Consider the following 11,058-nt stretch of genomic DNA (forward strand, 5'->3'; position numbering starts at 1 on the left):
GCCGGGTCCCCCAGGCAACATCTAGCTGGATTTGGCTGCCTCTGCGGGATGTCATTGGGGCTGATTTCCCTGCCCCTTTTCAGACCACGGAGGCTGCTCATTGGGGGACTTTTTTGGCTCCGCCCACGTGACCCAGCCAATCGGCCTCAAGAGCAGGAGGATGTGGGAGGTGGAGAGAAGCTTGTGTGGGAGAGAGAAGCTTGTGTGGGAGAGGAGAGGCTTGTGGAAGCCGGGTGGTGGGCAGATTGAGGCTCTGAGGGATTTTTCCTGAGAGGCAATGTTTTGTTTGGCGTGTGTGGTTCTAAAAATAAAGTTAAAGTTTCTTTTGACAAAGTGGCTCCTGATTGTGCCCAGCCAGACTGTGGCATAAAAAAAAAAAAAAAAAAAGCGGCCCCTATTAGACCTTTCCATACATCTCATTGACTAGAACTGGAACTTGTGGCCACTCCTAGTCACCAGGGAAGCTGGGAGACTGGGATCAGGATTGTCAAAATTTTGTGTAGGGAACAGTGAATATTGCTACCCTGAACAACATCTGCATTGTTAGCATAGAAGAAAGGAAAGGATATTAGTAATACAACTAATGGGGTCTGCTGCAAAATAAGCCTCTACAAAATTATTTTGAATAATTTCATATAGATATAATTTGCTGAAATCACTGTATATTGCTGGACATCATGGTTCTTTCCTACATTTTTCTGTTATTCATGCTTTGCTATGCTGAAATAAACATCCTCGTCAGCCCTTAATTTTTTCCGCAGGATGAAAAGACAAATATGTAATTTCTGAGCATTGAGAATGTACCTTTTTAAGGATTTTGATACATATTGCCAAGAGGTACCTGAGAAAGTTTCCATAAATTTGTCCTAGAAGCAGTAAATAAAGAGGCTAAGTTTGCCCAGATCCTTACAGATACAGAACTAACATTCTTATTCATTTTCATCAGACTTACATTGTTAAAAAAAGTACCTTGGTTTAATTTTCATTTTGATTGATTTTATTCATCATGCTTATTCATTTTTTGAATTGTGGTCTAAAATGGAGCTTGTATGGTTTTGCTTTTTAGAAATTGTCGAGATTCAGTGCTTTGGTACTGTAAGGGTTAATCACAGTAGGTCTGCAATTCGCATGAGATGTTTGGTTAAAAATTTTTTCTTGACACTGACTCCTGGTCAAAGCATGAAGCATATTGATTAATAGTGTCTCTATGTAACCATGAGTCCAAAGAGTTTCAGGGCAGTTTGACCCAACTTGTCAAGATTGTTTATTGATAACAATGAGATGTGATAACCACCCCCATCTTATCCTCCTCCCCAGGAGATCTGCTAGTTTTGCAGTAGCAATATGCCTAGGTGACCAGCAACATATAAACAACCCCAGCAAATACTTCCTTTTATCTTTTCCTCAGTTCTGAAGTGTTCTCTACACACAGCATTGATTCTCTATCCAGGAAACATCTGGACTGCCCTTCATAGAGAGAGGACATTAGAAACCATCACCTGACCTGTAGCCTGACTTTCATGCTCTTGACATAGTGTGTTTACTGTTATAAAGTGTAGATATTTGAGGTCTTGTGAGTCTCCTTTAGCAATTGAACCCTGGTTTAATTTTTTTTTTTAATTTTTAGTGCTGGGGATTGAACCCCCGGCCTTGCACATGCTAAGCACTTGCTCTACCACTGAACTGCACCCTACTTGAACCCTATTTAAATGCCACTGTTAGTGCAGCTATATATTCAATTTTTGTAAACACTGTGCAGGTACTAGGAAAAAAAAAGTGTACTGTCTGCTATACATGTTTCTTTCCAGGAATCTATTAAATAAGACTGACTAATCATATTATTAAGTGAGTCCCCATCATATTTTACCTTTACACATTTCAATGACATTGTGTTACAGATTGGTTTTGGTCTCAAATCCTTTCAATTTAAGTAGTTTGATCTTTGATTTCCCATAATTTGTGTCTAATTTGTATGTTTTCATATTTTCTTACATTGTCTCAAAATAAAAAATAAAAAGGGCTTGAGATGTGGCTCAGTTATTAAGCACCCCTGGGTTCAGTCCCTAGTACCAATAATAATAATAGTAATAATAGTAATAGTAATAATAATTAATAATAATAAATAACATAGAGTTGATTTTTAAAAAAAATACAATCTTGGAACTTTTATTTGTAAACATGGGAATTCATTTATATTTATCATTATAACTACTACATTTAGTTTATAATTTTTATTTACTATTTTAAATAGTTCATTGCTCTTTCCTTTTTCTAATTTTTTTCTTTAATGAATATTTTCTTTGCTTTTTTCTTTTTAAATGTTTTCAAGGGCATATATACTCTTTTTAGGCCTACTAAGTATGACCTTGAAGCATTGTGAGTCTGGGGAAGAACACACACAAGGTGTTATGACAGTAAGAAAGCTACCAAAGACAGCTATCTCATGGCAAAATGACTCAGGAGCCAAATTAAAGAAGTTCCCACTAGCCACATTGGGATAATGCAAACATCAGTATAGATAATAGCAGTGGGCTGAAAAACAACAGAGAAGTTTTGATCTGTGAGTTCATCATATTATCCAAAAACGAAATCCTTCCATTTACCTTAAAAAAAAGAAGGGAAAAAAAAACCCTTATTGTTTTCCTTTAGAGGAGTTTATGACACAAACTCTATTTGGAAAACTTCTAAATAAAAAAATCCAAGCAGGACAACAATTTTTCTGGTGTTGGGGATTGAATCCAGGGCCTCATTCATGCTAAGTATACACTACCATTGTTCTACACCTTCAACCCCAGATAACAATGATTTATTTTTAAAAAAATCTATGCCCTATACTGCTTATTAGAATTTTTTTAATGAGATGGTAGCCTTTTAGTTTCTCATGATTCTGCCTAGTTGAGCTCACTTTTACTTTCCTACCTTTTTATTAATAAAGCCTTAGGTTTAGATACAGATAAATTATTTGACTTTTAAAAATTGCCTTTGTAGTTATCACATGAATTCCCCATTTTTTAGATCTTTGGTGGTTTGATCTTTTGTAATGCTTTGTTTTGGTTTTGAGACCATGTCTCACTATATTGTCCAGGCTGGCCCTGAACTATGGAACTCAAACAATCCTTGTGCCTCAGATTCCTGAGTAACTGGGAACAGAGGTGTGTGTCACCACATGTGGCTTGATACTTCATTACTAGAGTGGTATACTTTTACTAGATTTTTTTTTTTCGAGAAGTGTGCATTAATGTTATAGGGTTTTTTTTTTTTACTTTCATTTGCATTTATTGTATGCTGAATTTATTCTCATGCCATAAGTTTTTGCTTCTTTAGTTTCTTCTGGGATATCTTTTTCTGCTGTGCAAACTCCTCTTCTGGTTTAGAAACAATTAGTTTCTTTTCAGTGAGGATCATATCAATGTGGCAGGGGGAACTTGTGTATGGGTTAATCCGACCATGAGTTCTGTAAGTACCTTGGTGCATCTTGGGTGCTTTGTTCACCTGGATATGTTCAGTGACCAGAGAATCTACATCTAAACCCTTAAGTTCAGCATTACTGCATTTTTAAGCATGTGCAGCAAAAATTCAGCGTTCTTTTTGGGCCACCATACCTGTGTCCAGTCCCACTGTTTGGCCTGGGCACACCTCCCAATGTCACCATTATAATGCCAAAATGGTACACATTGCTTCTTTAAAATGACATCTTTTAGGTACTTGGTGGCTTTTTGGATATGCACCCTTGATGGCCTATGCAGTTTCACAGGTGTTCTTAAAGTTAACATGAAGATTTGAACCTCTTGATTAGCATGATTTTGTGGGGTTTTCTGGGTCAAGAAAGTAGCTGACCACTTTCACAGATCACCTCAGGCTGCTTACAGGAAGAGGAGGAATGTTATGTTTTTCTTTTTTTAAACTCTGTTCATATTGAAGAGCAGTTGACAGCATGAGCTTAGAACATCAGCCTGCCACGGCTCTTTGATAAATTACTTAACCTCCTTGGGTTTCCGTTTTCTCTTATGCAAAATGAAGATAATAAGAAATCCTATCTGATAGGGTTATTACTGAATGACTCAATATATGTGTATATCATATAAAACACTACCTGTCATACAGCATGTGTTTAATATTGGTTAGTAAAAGATAATTGGGCAGGGCTAGGAATACAGCTCAGTTGGTAGAGTGCTTGCCTTGCATACACAAGGCCCTAGGTTCAATCCCCAGCACCACACACACACACAAAGATAATTGGGCAGAGCATGTGAATCTTCAGTTACAATCTTTTTATCCAACAAATCTAGCTATTGCTCCATTTTCTTCTGAAAGCTAATTATGCAGAGAAGTCTGAAAGCAAACTGGATCTGTTTGCTTACAGAGGATCAGTTAAGAGCTCTGGAGTTAGCCTGTCTTGGTTTGTACCCTGGCTCCCCCACTTACTGGATCTGTGACCTTCGGCAAACTACTGGACCTCTAATCTTTACTGTCATCATGTGTAATATGGGGGCAACTCACAGGCCCGCTCTGTCATGCACCCTTTGCATTTGTTGCCCAAACCTTCCTTCCTTTTTTTTTTTCCCCTCACACCAACCTTTTATTTCTGGTGGGATTTCCAATCTTAGAAGCTTTGTCCCATGGCCAACTATCATGCTCCACTCTTTTGGCCATTATGTTGGATATAAGTGTGAGGACATAGCTGAGTCCTTTTACCTAATTACCATAAAGTGGGGGCTCCATTTTCTGGGCATGAGTCTTATGCACATTTGACACTTCATTGAAACCTTAACTCTACTTAGTTTCCATGGCTGTGTCCTTGGCTTGTGTCACCTTTGCAGTAATTCCAAAACTTATCATAGCTTCTGTTTTGTTTTCCCATGGGGGAACCAGGAGGCAGACATGTTCCCTCCTTTCCTGGGCTCCTGGGGCTAGGAGAACATGGGTCTTGAGCTGCCTGTGCTGTTTTCCAGGAAGCCTGTCTGCATTTGGAGAGACTTGGGCATCACACTGGGGGGCGGTGGGGAGGAAAGGCTGAGCAGCTAGGGAGCAAAGGGATCCCCACAATATTGGCAACGTGAGTTCCTAAACCCAGTCACCTTCTGAATCCAGTTGACTTCAAGGCCAGCACTGCCTCTTTGTTGGGCTGCTGGAGGGATTGAATGAGAATTCCCAGGAAGCACCCAGCAGTGTGCCAAACCCAAGGCCAGCGCTCAGGAAAGAATGATTTTGTAGGAGTTTTTCCTTTTGTAGTAAAAACTTGTTGCTGAACGTGTCTAGGTGTAGGGAGTTAATTCTCCCTGAAATGTGGTAAGTTCTTTCAGTTTGCAGATAAAGATCTTTCTCAAGCTTGGGAAAATCTTTTTTCTAAAACATGTCACTGTTGTCTCCCTTGGCTGGAACAGCAAGTACTGTTATCTGTGCACCGGGTGCTTCATTCTCTGCATTCTCTGCTCTCTGGATATCTCATCTCAGAATTTTCTCTTCCCCACCTCTGAATGTTGGAACTCCTCCGGGGCTGACCTTGGGCAAAAGTCGTAATCCTGAGAGCAGGTGACTCCTTGTGCTGCTCCCAACTCTCCTGGGCCATATCAGGCACAGGGAAGGAATCTTAGCCACTGGCCTCCAAGAGCCCAGTCCCCTTCTGCAGACCACCTGAGGGAATAGGTTTCTGCCATTTCCCAGCCCCTGTTGTCTCCCTAGCAGCAGTGCTGGCAAGGACATGCAGTGTGTGACTTACCAGTGACTCAGACTCTGCAAAGCTGGCTGGAGAAGCAAAGCTCTGCAGAATCCCAGAAGCCCCTCTGCTCAGACGAGAAGCATTCAAGGGTGTCATCTGAGCTTGCTGGAAATGCAGACTCTCAGGCACCATCCTGGACCCACTAAATTAGAATAAGCATTTTTATAGCATTTCTGGGAATTTGTGTGCACATCAAAGTTTGAGAAGCTCTGTTTGAGAGAACAGGCTCAGTTTAACCCTTGGGATTCATAATCCATTTTTTCTACCCACCAAGCCATTCTCTATAGTAAAAAAACCTCCAAACTCCTCATCAGACCAGATCATATAATGATCTGACTCTCCTTACTATTATCTTCATTTTCATGTGAATTTTCCCCTTAATATGATATTATTAAGAAGTGGGGGAACCTGCTTGCCAGGCACCTATGAGATTTTGGGGGGTTTTGTTTGGTTGTTTTTTGTTTTTTTGGTTTTTTTTTTTTTTGGTACTGGGGATTGAACCCAGGGGTGCTTAATCACTGAGCCACATCCCTAGCCTGTTTTATTTTTTATTTTGAGACAGGATCTCACTAAGTTGATTAGGGCCTTGCTAAGATGCTGAGGCTGGCTTTGAACTTGCAATTCTCCTACCCCTGGGATTATAAGCGGGCACCACTGCACTCAGCACCAAGGAGTCTTATTTACATGATTCAAACTTCTGAAACCTTAACACTAATTGCTCTCTCTTGCTATGTCCTTGGCTTCTCTTACTTTTACAAGGATTCCAAAGTTACGTCAGCAGCTTCTGTTTATTCTTCTCTCCATGAAAGCCATTGATTTGAATGCTTCCTCCTGAGTTCAGATACTTAACTCATTTTGTTTCTATTCACTAATCTTGATATATTTTTGTCTCCAATATTGGATCAATGTATCCCACTCAACATTGGCAAAATATCAATGGCTAATATTGGTTACCATACATTATTGGCATGGTAAATCTCATTTTATATTCACCATGACTCCCTGAATTACATTAAAATATTTCCACTTTGCAGATGAGAAAACTGAGGTGGGAATAATAAGCGGCAATTGAGATATTTCTCTTTCTCTTGAGGAGAAATGGCAAAAAAAAACTTGTACCATAATGGTCTGTTAGAGATTCATTATAATATTTTTGCCTACTGTGTTAGTCAGCTCTCCAGCTCAGGGTTTTAGTCCATGTTCTAGTGACCCCATCACTTTGGGGCCTGTGGCAAGATAGGACACCATGGCAATGGAGCACGTGGCAGAGAAAACCCCTCACCTCCTGGGCAGCAAATGAAAGAGAGAGGAAGATCCTACATTCCCTTTTGATGGCATGCCTAGAATGACTAGAAGACTCTCCCTCCACTAGGCCCCAGCTCTTAAAGCTCCCACCGCCTTCCAATAGCTGCACTGGGGACCAAACCTTTACTACACACGCCTATGGAGAACATTCTGGATCCAAACTATAGCATATACTTTTGTATGTGTTTGAATATTTTCATAAGCAGAAAGTACATAAAACCAAAATCAATAACTACTAGCTATAATAATGGATGACCATCCAATGTATCACTCCCATTCTGACCTGAGAGGTCAAAAAAAATCATCCCGATTTATATATCCAGTGACTTTTTTGACCTCTTCACTCTCCAACATCTTACAAGCATCTGAGGCCTACTGCACCTAACTCCACACTCTTGCTGTTCCCTCTTTGGTAAAAACTGCTCTTTTACCCATCTTCCCCATCTTTATTAACAGCAGCATCATATGTCCTATGCTGAAGTTGGAAACCCAGGAGTTGTTTGGGGCTGGCTTCTCTCCTGCATCGCCTATACCCAGACCATCACAACCTTCTGCAGTCTCAACCTCCAGAATATGTCCTGGCTTTGTTCATTTCTTTCTACAGTATCAGCCACCACCATTGGCCAAGATATTCTCACCTAAACATTGCCCTGATTTCCTCACTGAGCTTCCCAATTCCATCCTTATCTCCTTTCACCAATCAGATGACCTTTTAAAACAAATCTCAAGTCTGGCATGGTGTAGTGCATGCCTGTAGGCCCAGCTACTTGGGAGCCTGAGGCAGGAGGACTGCTTGAGCCCAGGAATTGTAGGCCAGCCTCGGCAACTTTGTGAGACCCCATCTCAAAGGGAAAGAAAGAAAACGTAAGTCACATCAGTCACCTACTTAGAAGCATTCCATGAACTTGCAAATTCCCTTAGGATAAAATACAAACTCTTCATGATCCCTTCTGTGCATGTCCCCGTATGATCTGGTGTCAGTATCTCCCTTGATCTTGTACTACATTCCTTGCCTTCCTCACCTCTTCCAGAGGCTCTGCTCCTGTTTCAGGCTCTTGGCTGCCCCAGGCTCTTTTCTGCTGCAGGACTGCCCACTCCTGCTCTCTTACTCTTCCTCCACCATCTCTTACTCCTCTCTATATCCCCAGTGTTATGTTCCTTTCTTTCAGAGACCTTCCCTGAGCACCCAGTCAGGACCAGTTTCTACTGAGCAATCTTTGTAGTGCTGGCTTCCATTTGCAGTAACCATCACAGTTTGCAATTATATGTTGACCTGTGTTTAAGGGTTTAATGGCTGCCTGCCCACTCTGAAAATGGAGAATGTGAAGGCCTTTTTATCCCACACCTACCACAGGAAGTGGCACATAGTCAGTGTTCACTAAGCAGGTGGTGAAGAACCAAATCTCTGTGATTTTCATCTGTATTCTGGGAAAGTATCTCAAGGATGTCTTTCACACTCATGATTGAATTCTCTACAACAGTCTTTCTGTTCTTTACTGACTGCAGTATGGGCTTTTGTTTTTTCAAGTACCAGGGGTTAAACTCAGGGGCACTTAACCACTGAGCCACATCCCTAGCCCTTTTTTGTATTTGTATTTAGAGACAGGGTCTAGCTAAATTGCTTAGGGCCTTGCTAAGTTGCTGAGGCAGGCTTTGAACTCACATTCCTCCTGCCTCAGCCTCTTGAGGTGTGCAGTATAGGCTTTAAGTTTGCTTTTCTAAAAAAGTATTTTTACTTATAGATGAACAAAATACCTTTATTTTATTGGTTTTTATGTGGTGCTGAGGATCAAATCCAGTGCCTCAGAGGTGCTAGACAAGCGTTCTACCACTGAGCCACAACCTCAGACCCTTAAGTCTGCTTTTGCCATTGGAATTTTCTTACTATCTTTCTTTGAGTCATCTACCTTCTCAACTTTTGCTTCTTCTATCCCTGACGTTTTGCTTCTTGTGCACAGAGGTCATAATTATTTGCAACTTTTTCTTTCTTTTTTTTTTTAGTTGTGGATGGATGCAATGACTTTCTTTTATTTATTTATTTTTTATGTGGTGCTAGGGATTGAACCCAGTGCCTCACACATGCTAGGCAAGTGCTCTACCACTGAGCCACAACCCCAGCCTCCTATTTGCAATCTTTTAAAAACACCAAACAGTTTGACATCTTCTTGTTTCTGAAAGCAAACAATTTTTGGAAGCATTTTCTTTCTTTGAGTCTTCTATTTCTTTTATCCCATAGTCTTGGTTGGTAGATTCCAGTTTGTTTTTTCTCATAATTCATACCCAAATGAGGAAGGATCCTTCCAGACTCAAGTGTGTTAAAACAGAGTGTGTGGGTTGTCTTTAGTCCCAACTTATATTCACTTGGTAATGATTCCACCCCCTTGATAAATCTGCAAGTTGAAAAGTAGCAAGTTGATAAGAATGGGAAAGACAGTAGAATGAGTCAGACATAACTTTCCTGTTCATATATGAATACATGACCAGTGAAACTCCACATCATGTACAACCACAAGAATGGGAAGTTATACTCCATGTACATATGTCAAAACACACTCTACTGTCATGTATATTTAAAAGGAACAAATAAAAAATAAAATTCCTGAATAAAAAAAAGTAGCAAGTTGACAGGTCCTGTTTCTAGTCCACATTTCAGTTTCTAATTAGTTTTTCCTTGTTGTACCTCTTTGTAATCTGATAGTATCATCCTCTCCACTCGTTCTGGAAGCCAGTGGCAGCAAGTGGGACAGTTCTCCCTGTCTCTCTGGTCACCTACAATGAGTGCATAATGGAGAGAATAACTTTATACTGTGGCTAGTGCCAGTGCACCCTTACTTCCTGCCCAATTGATTGCAGGAATTGTTGTCTCATTGTAAAAAGACAATGGGTAGATGGGGAAGGGGATGCAGCAAGAAGTCAAAACTTGGGAAGAAAATCAATTGCTTGCCTCACAGTGTAGCTTCTGGGAATGAAGAGATGAAAGCCTAATCCTCTGGCAAGTGAAGACCTGAATCTTTGAGTCAGAACTCCTTTAGAGCAAGAACAATGTACCTTAAAAACATGAGTATTCCATAAAGTGAAGAATGAATCTGTTTTTGTCAGTCTAACTCCATTTGCCTTAAAATTATTTTCAAGGCTGCTCACAATTTTATATTATGCTCTGTCAATCTCTTGCTATTTTAATGGATTTTATTCTTCTCCTATAAGGCCATGGGGTATTTTAGTGAAAAGTTGTGAGGCATTTCACTAGGGGGTGTAAAATCCAATTTGTTTCTTATCCTCTTTTAACAAAGTAATCTGAAGATTCACAGAATATTCATGAATATGATTTTTTTTTTTTTTGCTTGACATCTGCTCCCATAGCTCTTTCAGTGCGGAATTCATCTTCCCAAAGCATTCCATATGCTTTTCCACTTCACACTTACCAGTGCAGCTTCCCCTGACACAATCTCCTTCATTCTTGGCTTCTAGCAACTCAAAAACAGGACGTCCCCTTGTTTTTGAGCCTGTGGACACTATGACTCCATTTTTGTGAGTCCAAACATTTTAATATGGACTATACCAACATGCATGACATTTTTTGAAGAATGTATTTCCCTGAGCAAACTCAAATCCACTTGCTTTCTTGATATCAATTTTCCATAGACCACACATACAATATTCCTAGTATTTTTCTCACATATTTATTTTTATTGATATTTTCCTCTGAAAATATTTGTTTATATAAATATTAACATGAATATTTGTTAACAAGAAAAATGGGTCTCAATGAATTTTAACTTTTTACAAGCCAGTTACTGTTACATCATTTCTATAATTTCCCACAGTTGAAAGTTTTGTCTAAATTTTGTCAAGATGTGATTATTCCATTCTTCAGAAAGCTTCTTCTTGATAACAAATGTAGCAGACAGTAGGGATGCTCTACCTATATCCCTTTAGCACTCACTGTTCAGAACACGAGAATGGCAACAATAGCAGTTCCCAGTGTGAGCACCTGCAACTCTCCACCAGAGGGTTTTCTTCCAGGCAGCAACCCC

General features: G+C 40.0%; 1 pseudogene; it reads right to left on the reverse strand.

Annotated features, from left to right (window-relative positions):
- Nucleotides 1–3,286: 3,286 nt before the first annotated feature.
- Nucleotides 3,287–5,569, reverse strand: LOC107144149 (annotated as a pseudogene).
- Between the last annotated feature and the right edge of the window lie 5,489 nt (nucleotides 5,570–11,058).

This window comes from Marmota marmota, unplaced genomic scaffold (genome assembly GCF_001458135.2).
Source record: "Marmota marmota marmota unplaced genomic scaffold, marMar, whole genome shotgun sequence".
NCBI lineage: Eukaryota > Metazoa > Chordata > Mammalia > Rodentia > Sciuridae > Marmota > Marmota marmota.